Genomic DNA, 10,798 nt, shown 5'->3' with positions numbered 1-10,798 from the left:
GGTCTTGCAGGGGAACTAGCTGATTAGATATTACTTTTTAGTTTCTCCAAAAGACAAGAAGATTACCTACATAACAAATTGTAAATCAAAACAAAACATCTCCTTCTTTATGAATAGCTGCAAGAAATATTCAAATCCTCCTGGACTATCTACTCATGGAGGGCTGGCACCTGGCTCTATGCTTGGGTTTGTGAGATAAGCTGCATCCCAGGCCTCACGCTGCATTACCTGGCTATTGCCTGGAGTTTTTATATTGCATTTTGTTATTAACGCAAAACAATAACACGCATGAGAGACAATATTACCATCATTACAGAAAGGATGCGCTATACCCTCCAGGGGATATAACAGATCCCTCTAACTAAGCATCATGAAGCAGCTCCAAAAGTCATTTTCACAAGTTATATGCAATTAGGTTCTCAACAATGCTTGGGCCATAACGTATAATTAATGCTGGCAAACTGACAGCAGAATGCTATTCATTTCCAGTGTCAACCTAAGGGGGGCTTAAGAGAACACATCCTAATGGAATAACCTTGTCTTTGTCAAGAATCTTCTGGGTGTAAGTAATAGAAACCCACAGATATTAACTTAAAGTCAAGGAAAATTTAGTATAAGGTTGTAATGGAAGAACCATCTCACAGGGCAATGGTAAAAAATGCTATTAGACCTCCTCATAAGCAGGAAAGCTCTCAGGAACTAAATGAGCCGTCATTGCTTTGCTCTACCTCTCTTTATCAGTCCGCTTCATTCTTTGGCTTTTCTCTGTAGATTGACATTCTCTGCTGATTTAAAAAGGTCTGCCCAGTGTAGTTTCCCATCACTTCTTAATTAAAGTGCCCAGTTTTCTGGATTCAAATTCTAAACTCCCAGGAGGAAGTAAATCTAACTGGCCCAGGAGCAAAACATGACATGACAATAAGCTATGACCAGAGAAGTCATATCCTATAAATATGAGTCCTTAGGAGCCTGACTTGAACAAGCATTCCCAAAGAAACCTAGAAATGGATATAAAATGGTCATGTGCATTTTTAAGATATCTCTCTATTACCAAGGAACTCTATTTTTTATTTTTCCAAATATACTTGGAAATAAGTTGGGCATACAGGCATACAGAAATATCATGTTCTGAGTAGGTAGTAATGCCACTTTAGCATACTCAGCTGTGCCTCTCAAAATTTCTCTACCGAAAGTCAGATTGTGTAACTCATGAGAGTCATGCCAAGGGCCCTCTTTATTGCGTTTTGTTTGTGTACTGTGAATATCTTCTTCTAGTTTGTACTTGTATGTTTAGTTCCTTTATCTTTTCATGAACAATGGCTCTAAAATTTGATATAATGACATGTATCAATATTTTTTTAAATCAAGATTTTTGTCTTTTAAAAGAGATTCTTTCCTACCCCAAAGTCCAAAAAAATATTTACCTGTATTTTCAACTAACAGTTTTTAAGTTTTATTTTTGACATCTATCTTCAATTAACTTTTGTTCATGGTTTAAGGTAAGAATTAAATTTCATTTTTTTCCTCATTAACATTTTTTCTAGCTCCATTTATTGAACACTTCTGTTTTCCTTACTGATAAAATATGTATCCTCTATTAAATATTGACATTCCATACATGAATGGGTTTGTAACATTTCAGTATATATCTCTAAAAGACAAAAGTTACTTTTAAAAGCCATAAGCACAATACCAATGTATCATCAAATAGCCAGTCAACATTCAATTGCTTGTTTATTTTTAACAGTTTGTTTAAATCAGGATTCAAGCCCTGTATATTGCAATTGATTGATATGTATCTTAAATCCCTTTTAATGTGTAGGTTCTGCCTTCATCCCTTTTTCTTTTTCTAACAACTTATTTATTGAAGAAATTAGATTATACATTCAATAGAATTTCTGTCAAAAGATTTTTAAGCAATACTTCAATTTTTATATTTATATAGGAGATATTCAAGCTTTGATTTCTTTAGTCAGCATGTTATATGTTTGTCCATTCTGTGTAAATTTTCAAAATCTTTGGTATAGTTGTCGATTATATTATCTTATTTTTTTACTCTCTAATTTAACACTAGTTATACCCTGGTCACCCTACAATATTGTTTTTCTTTTGGTGTTCTCTTTATTACTACTGCAAATGGCTCATTTATTACTTTTTTAATGAACTGTTTTTGGCTTTGTTGAGTTTTTCTATTGTATCTTTAACTTTCATTAATTTTCTCTTATTTTTATATTTATTTATTTCTATTTTTCTTGTTATTGTCTAATTTCTAAAAAAGTGCACTTGCCCGGCCGGGCGTGGCTCAGCGGTTGAGCGTCAACCTAGGATCCAGGCGATCAGGGTTCGATTCCTGGTCAGGGCACATGCCCGGGTTTCGGGCTTGATCAATGACTCTCTCATCATTGATGTTTCTGTCTCTCTCCCCCTCTCTTTTCCTCTCTCTGAAATCAATAAAGATATATTTTAAAAAATAATAATAATAAAAAATAAATAAAAAAGTGCACTTAGCTAATTAATTCTGAGTCTTCTTTTCCAATATAAGCATTAAAGCTATGAATTTCCATCAAAGAACCACAGCTTTTGATATATAGTAATTTCATTAGTGCTTGATTCCAAGTGTTCATTAATTTCTTATTTAACCCATGAGTTATTTAACCTTATGAATATTCAAATTTCCAAATATATGGGCTCTTCGTTTGTCTTATTGTTACTTTAAAATGTAATGAAATTATGAATTCAGAGTTTAAATGATACATATTCATTGAAATGTACTGAGATTTTCTCTGTGATCTAGTATGTGGTGAATTTTTGCCAATATTCTGTATGTGCTGGGGAAAAAATGTGTGCTCTTATCATTCACTGCAGAATTCTACATATGTTTGTTAATAGGCTATTCAAACCTTCAATATCCCTGTAGCTTTTGTCTGCTAAAATTATCAATAATTGAGAGAGGGATATATATTAAGAAGGTAGATTTATTCATTTTTTTCCTATAGCTCTATTAGTTTTTGTTTGATAAACTTGAGGCTATTTTATTCGTGCATACATACATGATTAAAATTCTTGATGTACTGAATTATATTATCATTATTTAGTAATTCTTTCCGTGCTTAAGAGTACTTTTGACTTAAAATGAATTTAATCTGATATATCACTATTCCAGATTTCCTTTGGTTAACAAATTGCCTGATAACATTTCTAACAAACTTTTTCATCCAATTTTGCAGGTCCTTATCCTTTAGGTGCACCTTTTGTAAATTTGCATATAAATCCATTTTTTCTTTGAACTGGTGAGTTTTCTAAATAATTATTAATACCTTAAGATCTATTTTGACTATCTTGTTTCTTTAATATTTAAAAATTCTATTATTTTTAATATTATCCTTTCTTTGTTCTTTTTCCTTAATACGTATATATAAAAACTCCCCCTTAATAAGAAAAGAACATCTTTGGCACATTCTGAAACTTCTCTTTTTACCCCATCATGCTGATATTATCTAGACCTTTAATTCAGAGGGGGGGAAAAATGTGGATATATTTTCTGTATTTCTCTGGGCTTAAATATTTTTAAAAACAATACCTGATTTCACGAAAATATTTTATCATCTTTTCATCTTATGTAACATCACTTAGAATTTTTCTGCCTTTTTCTCAAATACTCATGCATTGTTTTCAAGGAAAAATAAACATGACTTTTTTTTTTTCCAAGTCAAATTGAAGATTTTTATGGCATAATAATCACAAGATTCAGCATAAACAGCAGAGATGTGAGTGGGGACCTGCTGGTACCCCAGGAGGTGATTCACATTTCACTCCAGATCCCCTTCTGTGCTGTCCTGGGCCACCTGGAGAAAGTCCAGGGACACCTTGGGGCTCAGTTACTGGTGTGCATGTGAATGAGGTGCTGGAGTCGGGAGCAGGAGTCATCCACTGCCTTCGGTGGAGAGGGACATCCAAGGGGAGATGTTGGTCTTAAGGCTCCTAGGTGAACCAGGGAACTTGACATGGTGCCTGGTGTTCCGTGGTTGCCCCCCACACCCCCCACTGGGACTTGAGTCCATCGAGAGCTCATATGAAAGTGAGCAGGGGTTGCACTCTTGCTGTGTGGCAACATTTCTGAGGTGCTTCTATGCCTGAGAGTATCTGTACCTCATTCTCATTCCTGGATGGCACTTTGGCTGAATATAAAACTTCAGTCTCTACGTTCCTTCCCTTCCAATATTTGAAAATCTTATTCTATTGTTTCTCTTTTTACACTGTATTGAAAAATCTGATAATATGATCCTTAACTTTTCATACCGTATTTATTTACTTATTTACTTATTTATTTATATTACAGATGTGCCCCATTTTCCTCTGCTTTGACCCCCTTCAGTCAGCTCCCACCCCATCCCAGGCCTTCACCACATCATTGTCTGTGTCCATGGGCTATGCATACATGCATATATGTACTTTGGTTAATCTCTTCCAATCCCTCTCCACCCTGCTCCCCTTTGAGATCTGTCAGTCTGTTCCATGTATCCGTGCCCCTGGACCTATTTTGTCAGACATTTTATTTTGTTTATTAGATTCCGCATATAAGTGAGATCATGTGATATTTGTCCTTCTCTGTCTAGCTTATTTCACTTAGCATAATAATTTCTAGACCCACCCATGCTGTCTCAAAAGGTAAGAGATCCTTCTTTTACAGCTGCATAGTATTCCATGGTGTAAATGTCCCACAGCTTTTTTATCCACTCATCTACTGACGGGCACCTGGGCTGTTTCCAGATCTTAGCTATTGTAAATAATGCTACTATTAACATAAGGGTGCATATATTCTTTCTTATTGGTGTTTTGAGATTCTTAGGATATATTCCCAGATGTGGGAACACTGAGTCAAATGGCAGTTCAATTTTTAATTTTTTGATGAAATTCCCTACTGTTTTCCATAGTGGCTGCACCTGTCTGCAATCCCAACAGCAGTGAACTAGGGTACCCTCTTCTCCACATCCCCAACAGCACTTGTTTGTTGATTTGTTGATGGTAGTCATTCTGGCAGGTGTGAGGTGATATCTCATTGTAGTTTTAATTTGCATCTTTCTGATGATTAGCGACACTGAGCATTTTTTCACATATGCCTATTGGCCATCTGTATGTCCTCTTTGGAGAAGTGTCTATTCAGGTCCTTTGCCCATTTTTTAATTGAATTTTTTGTCTTCCTGGTGTTGAGTTGTATGGCTTCTTTATATGTTTTGGAAATTAACCCCTTATCAGATGTATCATTGGCAAATACGTTTTCCCATACAGTGGGTTGCCTTTTTGGTGTCTTTTGCTGTGCAGAAGCTTTTTATTTTGATGTAGTCTCATTTATTTTTTTCATTTCAGTGAAAATGCTGTTCCGTGAGATGTCTGAGATTTTGCTGCCTAGTTTTCTTCTAGGATTTCTATGGTTTCATGACTTATATTTAAGTTTTTTTTACCCATTTTGAGTTTTTTCTTGTGTATGGTGTAAGTTGGTGGTCTAGTTTCATTTTTTTACATATACCTGTCCAATTTTCCCAATACCATTTATTGAAGAGACTATCTTTACTCCATTGTATGCTCTTGCCTCCTCTGTCAAATATTAACGGACTGTAATGGCATGGGTTGATTTCTGGGGTCTCCATTTTATTCCATTGGTCTATATGCCGGTTCTTGTGCCAGTACCAGACTGTTTTGATCACAATGGCTTTGTAATATGGTTTGATATCTGGTATTGTGATCCCTCCAACTTTGTTCTTCTTTTTCAAGACTGCTGAGGCTATTTGAGGTCTTTTTTGGTTCCATATAAATTTTTGGAATATTTATTCTAGATCTGAGAAATATGCCAATGGTATTTTAATAGGGATTGCATAGAATCTGTAGATTGCTTTGGATAGTATGGACATTTTAATAATGTTAATTCTTCCAATCCACAAACACAATATATGCCTCCACTTGTTTGTATTTTCTATTTCTTTTTTTCAATGTCATTATAGTTTTCTGAATACAGGTCTTTTACTTCCTTGGTTAAGTTTATTCCTAGGTATCTTATTTTTTTCATTGCAATAGTAAATGGGATTTTTTAAAGTTTCTCTTTCTGAGAGTTCTTTATTGGTGTATAAAAATGTCATTGATTTCTGGATATTAATTTCGTATCCTGCTATTTTGACAAATTCATTTATTAAATCCAGCAGTATTTTGGTGGAGTCTTTAGGGTTTTCTAGGTATAATATCAAGTCATCTGTGAATAATGACAGTTTTACTTCCTCCTTTCTAATTTGAATGTCTTTTTCCCCCCTTCTTGTCTGATTGTTATGGCTAGGACTTCCAGTACTATGTTGAATATGAGCGGTGAAAACAACATCCCTGTGTTAAGGGAAGCATTTTTAGTTTTTTCCCATTAAGGGAAACATTTTTAGTTTTTTCCCATTGAGTATGATGTTGGCTGTAGGTTTGTCATATATGGCCTTTATTATGTTGAGGTATGATCCCTCTATTCCCACTTTGCTGAGTCTCTTTATAAAAATGGGTGTTGGATTTTGTTGAATACGTTTTCTGTGTCTATTTATATGATCATGTGATTTTTAACCTTCATTTTGTTTATGTAATGTATAACATTATTGATTTGTGAATAGCATACCAGCCTTGCATCACTAGACTAAATCCCACTTGGACATGGTGTATGATCTTTTTAATGTATTGCTGGATCTGATGTGCTACTATTTTGTTGAGGATTTTAGCATCTATGTTCATCAGGGATACTGGTCAGTAATTTTCTTTCTTTGTAGTGTCTTTATCTGGTTTTGGAAGTAGGAGAATGCTGGCCTCATAAAAAGAGCTTGGAAGTCTTCCCTTTTCTTGCATTTTTTGGACTAGTTTGAGGAGGATAGGTGTTAGATCTTCTTTGCATGTTTGGTAAAATTCACTCATGAAGCCATCCAATCCAAATACTTTGTTTGCTGATATATACTTTTTTATTACTGCTTCAATTTCATGAGTTGTTATCTGCTCATTCAGGTTCTGATTCTTCCTGGTTCAGTTTTGGAAGACTGTATCTTTCTAGGAATTTGTCCATTTCACCCAGGTTGTCTAATTTGTTGGCATATATAGTTGTTCACAGTATTTTTTTACAATCCTTTGTATTTCTGCGATGTCAGTTGTTACTTTACCTCTTTCTCTTTTTTTACTTATTTGGGTCCTTTCTGTTTCTTGATGAGTCTAGCTAAAGGTTCATCAATCTTATTTATCTTTTCAAAGAACTAGCTCTTGGTTTCACCAACCTTTTGTATTGATTTTTTAGTCTCTATTTCATTTATTTCTGCTCCGGTCTTTATTATTGCCTTCCTTGTACTTACTCTGGGCTTTTCTTGTTCTTTTTATAATTATTTTAGATGTATGGTTATATAATTTATTTGAGCTTTTGTTGGTTTCTTGAGGTAGGCCTATAATGCTATGAACTTCCCTCTCTGGGTTGGCTTTCACTGTGCCCCATAGATTATGGGTTATTTTTTATTTTTTCCTTGATCTCATTGGTACCCATTCATTATTTAATAAAATGTTATTTAGTCTCCATCTGTTTAAATGTTTTGAGGGTTTTTTTTTTTAATTGTAGTTGATTTCTAGTTTCATCCCATTGTGATCTGAGAAGATGCTTGATATGATTTCAGTCTTCATGAACTTATTAAGACCTATTTTGTGTCTTAACATGTGGTCTACCTTTGAGAATGTCCCATGTGCACTTGAGAAGAATGTATATTCTGCTGCTTTGGGGTGAAATGTTTTGTAAATATCAATTAAATTCACCTGATCTAGTGTCATTTAAGTCTCTGATTCCTTGTTGGTTTTTTGTCTAGAAGATCTATTTAGTGAAGTCAGTGGGGTGGTAAAGTCCCCTACTATGACTGTATTGCTGTCAATCTAAGCCTTAAAGTCCACCAAGAGTTGTTTTTAATATATTTAGGTGCTCCTGTATTGGGTGCACATATATTTGCAAAGGTTATATTTTCTTGTGGGTTGATCCCTTTGGTATTATGTAGTGACTTCTTTGTCTCTTTTATGGCCTTTGTTTTGAAGTCCATTTTGTCAGATATTAGTGTTGCTACTCCAGCTTTTTTGTTTCCATTTGCATAAAAATTTTTTTTTCATTCCTTCACTTTCAGTCTGTGTCAATCTCCTGTTCTGAGGTGGTTCTCTTATAGACAGTATATATATGGGTCATGGTTCCCTTCAGCTACCCTATGTATTTTGATTGAAGCATTTAATCCATCTACATTTAAGGTTATTATTAGTAGGCACTTATTTATTATCTTTTTTTTCTTTATACCTATGTTCCCCCCTCTCTCTATTTCTTCTTCTTAAAGCAGTCCCTTTAACATTGCTTGCAATGCTGGCTTGGTGGTAATGTACTCCTTTAGTTTTTTGTGTTTTTTGCATGGGAAGCTCTTTATTTCACCTTAAATTTTAAATGATAGCCTTGCTGAATAGACTAGTCTTGTATTCAGGTGCTTGCTTTTCATTACTTTGACTACTTCATGCCAATGCCTTCTGGCCTGAAGTGTTTTTGTTGAGAAATCAGCTGACAGTTTAAGGGGAACTCCCTTGTAGGTAACTTTCCATCTCTCTCTTGCTGCGTTTAAGGTTCTTTCTTCGTCTTTAACATTTGTCATATTGTTTATGATGCGTTTCAGCGTGGGTCTCTTTGTGTTCATCTTGATTGGGATTCTCTGTGCTTCTTGAACTTGTGTGACTCTTTCCTTCACCAGGTTAGGAAAGTTTTCTGTCATTATTTCTTTAAAGAGGTTCTCTATTTCTTGCTTACTTTCTTCTCCTTCTGAACCCCTAGGATACAGATATTACATTTCATGCTATCCTTAAACTATTCTGCTGCTTTTTAATTCATTTTTCTCTTTGCTGTTCTAATTAGGTGTCTTTTTCTACCTTGTCTTCCAGGTCACTGATTTGATCCTCTGCTTCATTCAATCTACTTTAATTCTTTCCAGTGTGTTCCTGATGTCAGATATGGTATTCTTCATTTCCCACTGGTTCTTGTTAATGGTTTTTATTTCCTTTTTCATGGTGGTGTAGTTCCCAAGAAATTACAAGTTTCTTGTAATTCTCACTAGTTCCTTTAGCATCCTTATAACCATTCCTTTGAACTCTATATCTGATAAATTGCTTGCCTCCATTTCATTTAGCTCTTTTCTTGAGATTCCTCCTTTTCTTTCATTTGGAGGTTGTCTCTTTGTCTCCCCACTTTAGCTGTCTCTTTGTATTTGTTTCTATGTATTAGACTGCTATGCTTCCCAGTCTTCATGGGGTGGCCTTATGTAGTACGGGTTCTGTGGGACCCAGTGGCACAGTCTCCTTGATCCCTTGAAGAGGATGCTCTAGGAATGTACCTTGTGTGGATTATGTCAGCCCTCTTGTTGTAATTGGGTCTTGACTGCTCTTAGCCCATTTGTGTGTGTGATCAACCCTCAGGCTGGCTGACTATGAGGCTAAACTCTGACCATATCATGCAAGTTGTTGTACAGGGGCCATCTTGACATGGCTTCTATAGTCCTTGGTGCAATGTCTCCTCTTCAGACAGTCTCCAGTTAGCATTTCAGGGTGATTGTTCCCCGACTCAGCTGTAACTTCCAGTTTGGTTTTGGGAGGCATTGCAAGCAAGATAAGATCCCTTTATTCTGCTGCCATCTTCCTAAATGCCAGGATATGGACCTGTTCATATGCCCTCCATTATATGCCACTGAGCTCCATTTCCTTGTGCTGTTGAGGTCCAAGCTCAAAACCAGATAGGGAGTCAAGACCTAGCTGGCTGCAGCTCGCTGGGCTCTAGTACTGCTGCTGCACTTCCACACCACACTGCCTGCTGCCCCCATCACTCTGCCTCTGGTCCCCATGACTGCCACAGTTAGTAGCTGATGTACAAAGTTTCTTCATGAAAGTGTCTGCTCCCCAGCGCCACAAGAAAGCTTTAGGCTCTTTTCCATTCAGGTTGATTTGGAAGAAGATTCCTCTTGCCAGAGCACCTTTATAGCTCTTCCTTGTTCAACCTCATACTGTAAAATTATCTTTGTCTTGGATATCCCAAGTTTCCCTACAGTTTGTGTAGGTATGGATTTTCCATACCATTCTTCTCTGATACTCCATGGGCCCTTTTATTTGTTCATTCATTTATCCATTCATTTATGGAAAATTTAACACTATAATTTCTCTAATTTATCCATTTATTTTTCCTTCTCTTTCTTTTGGGGATTCCAATTTTTGTACACTTCTACTTCTATTCCCCATATCAATTGGTGTTTCCTTTATCTATTTTTCTGATCTTCCCTTTTCCTTCTGGGAAATGACCTCAGTCTAGTCCTCATGTGTTCCATAACTCTGTGTGTCCTTTCTGCTATCTTATCCTATCTCTCTTGTTCTTCATATCAATTATATATTTCACTTGTAATATTGCCACTTGGTTACTTCTTATTTCTTTGTCTTAATATACCTAACATCCCTTATCTTTTAAAATGTTTATTAATACAATTTAAAAATTTTAGTCCATTCTAATGTTTATGCTTTTTATGGAATCTATAATCTATTATTTTTTTATCTTTTGAAATCATTGTACTTCTCAGAATATCTTTTTTAAAAATTTATTTTTATTGTTGAAAGTATTATAGGTGTTCCCCTTTTCCCCTCATTGATCCCCTCCACCCCACATCCACCTCACCCCCAGGCCTTCCCCATACCAACATCTGGATCCATAGGTTATGCATATAAGCATGCAAGTTCTTTGATTAATCTC

The sequence above is a fragment of the Miniopterus schreibersii genome (genome assembly GCF_964146895.1).
Source record: "Miniopterus schreibersii genome assembly, chromosome: 2".
Taxonomy (NCBI): domain Eukaryota; kingdom Metazoa; phylum Chordata; class Mammalia; order Chiroptera; family Miniopteridae; genus Miniopterus; species Miniopterus schreibersii.
This window is presented reverse-complemented; position numbering follows the sequence as displayed.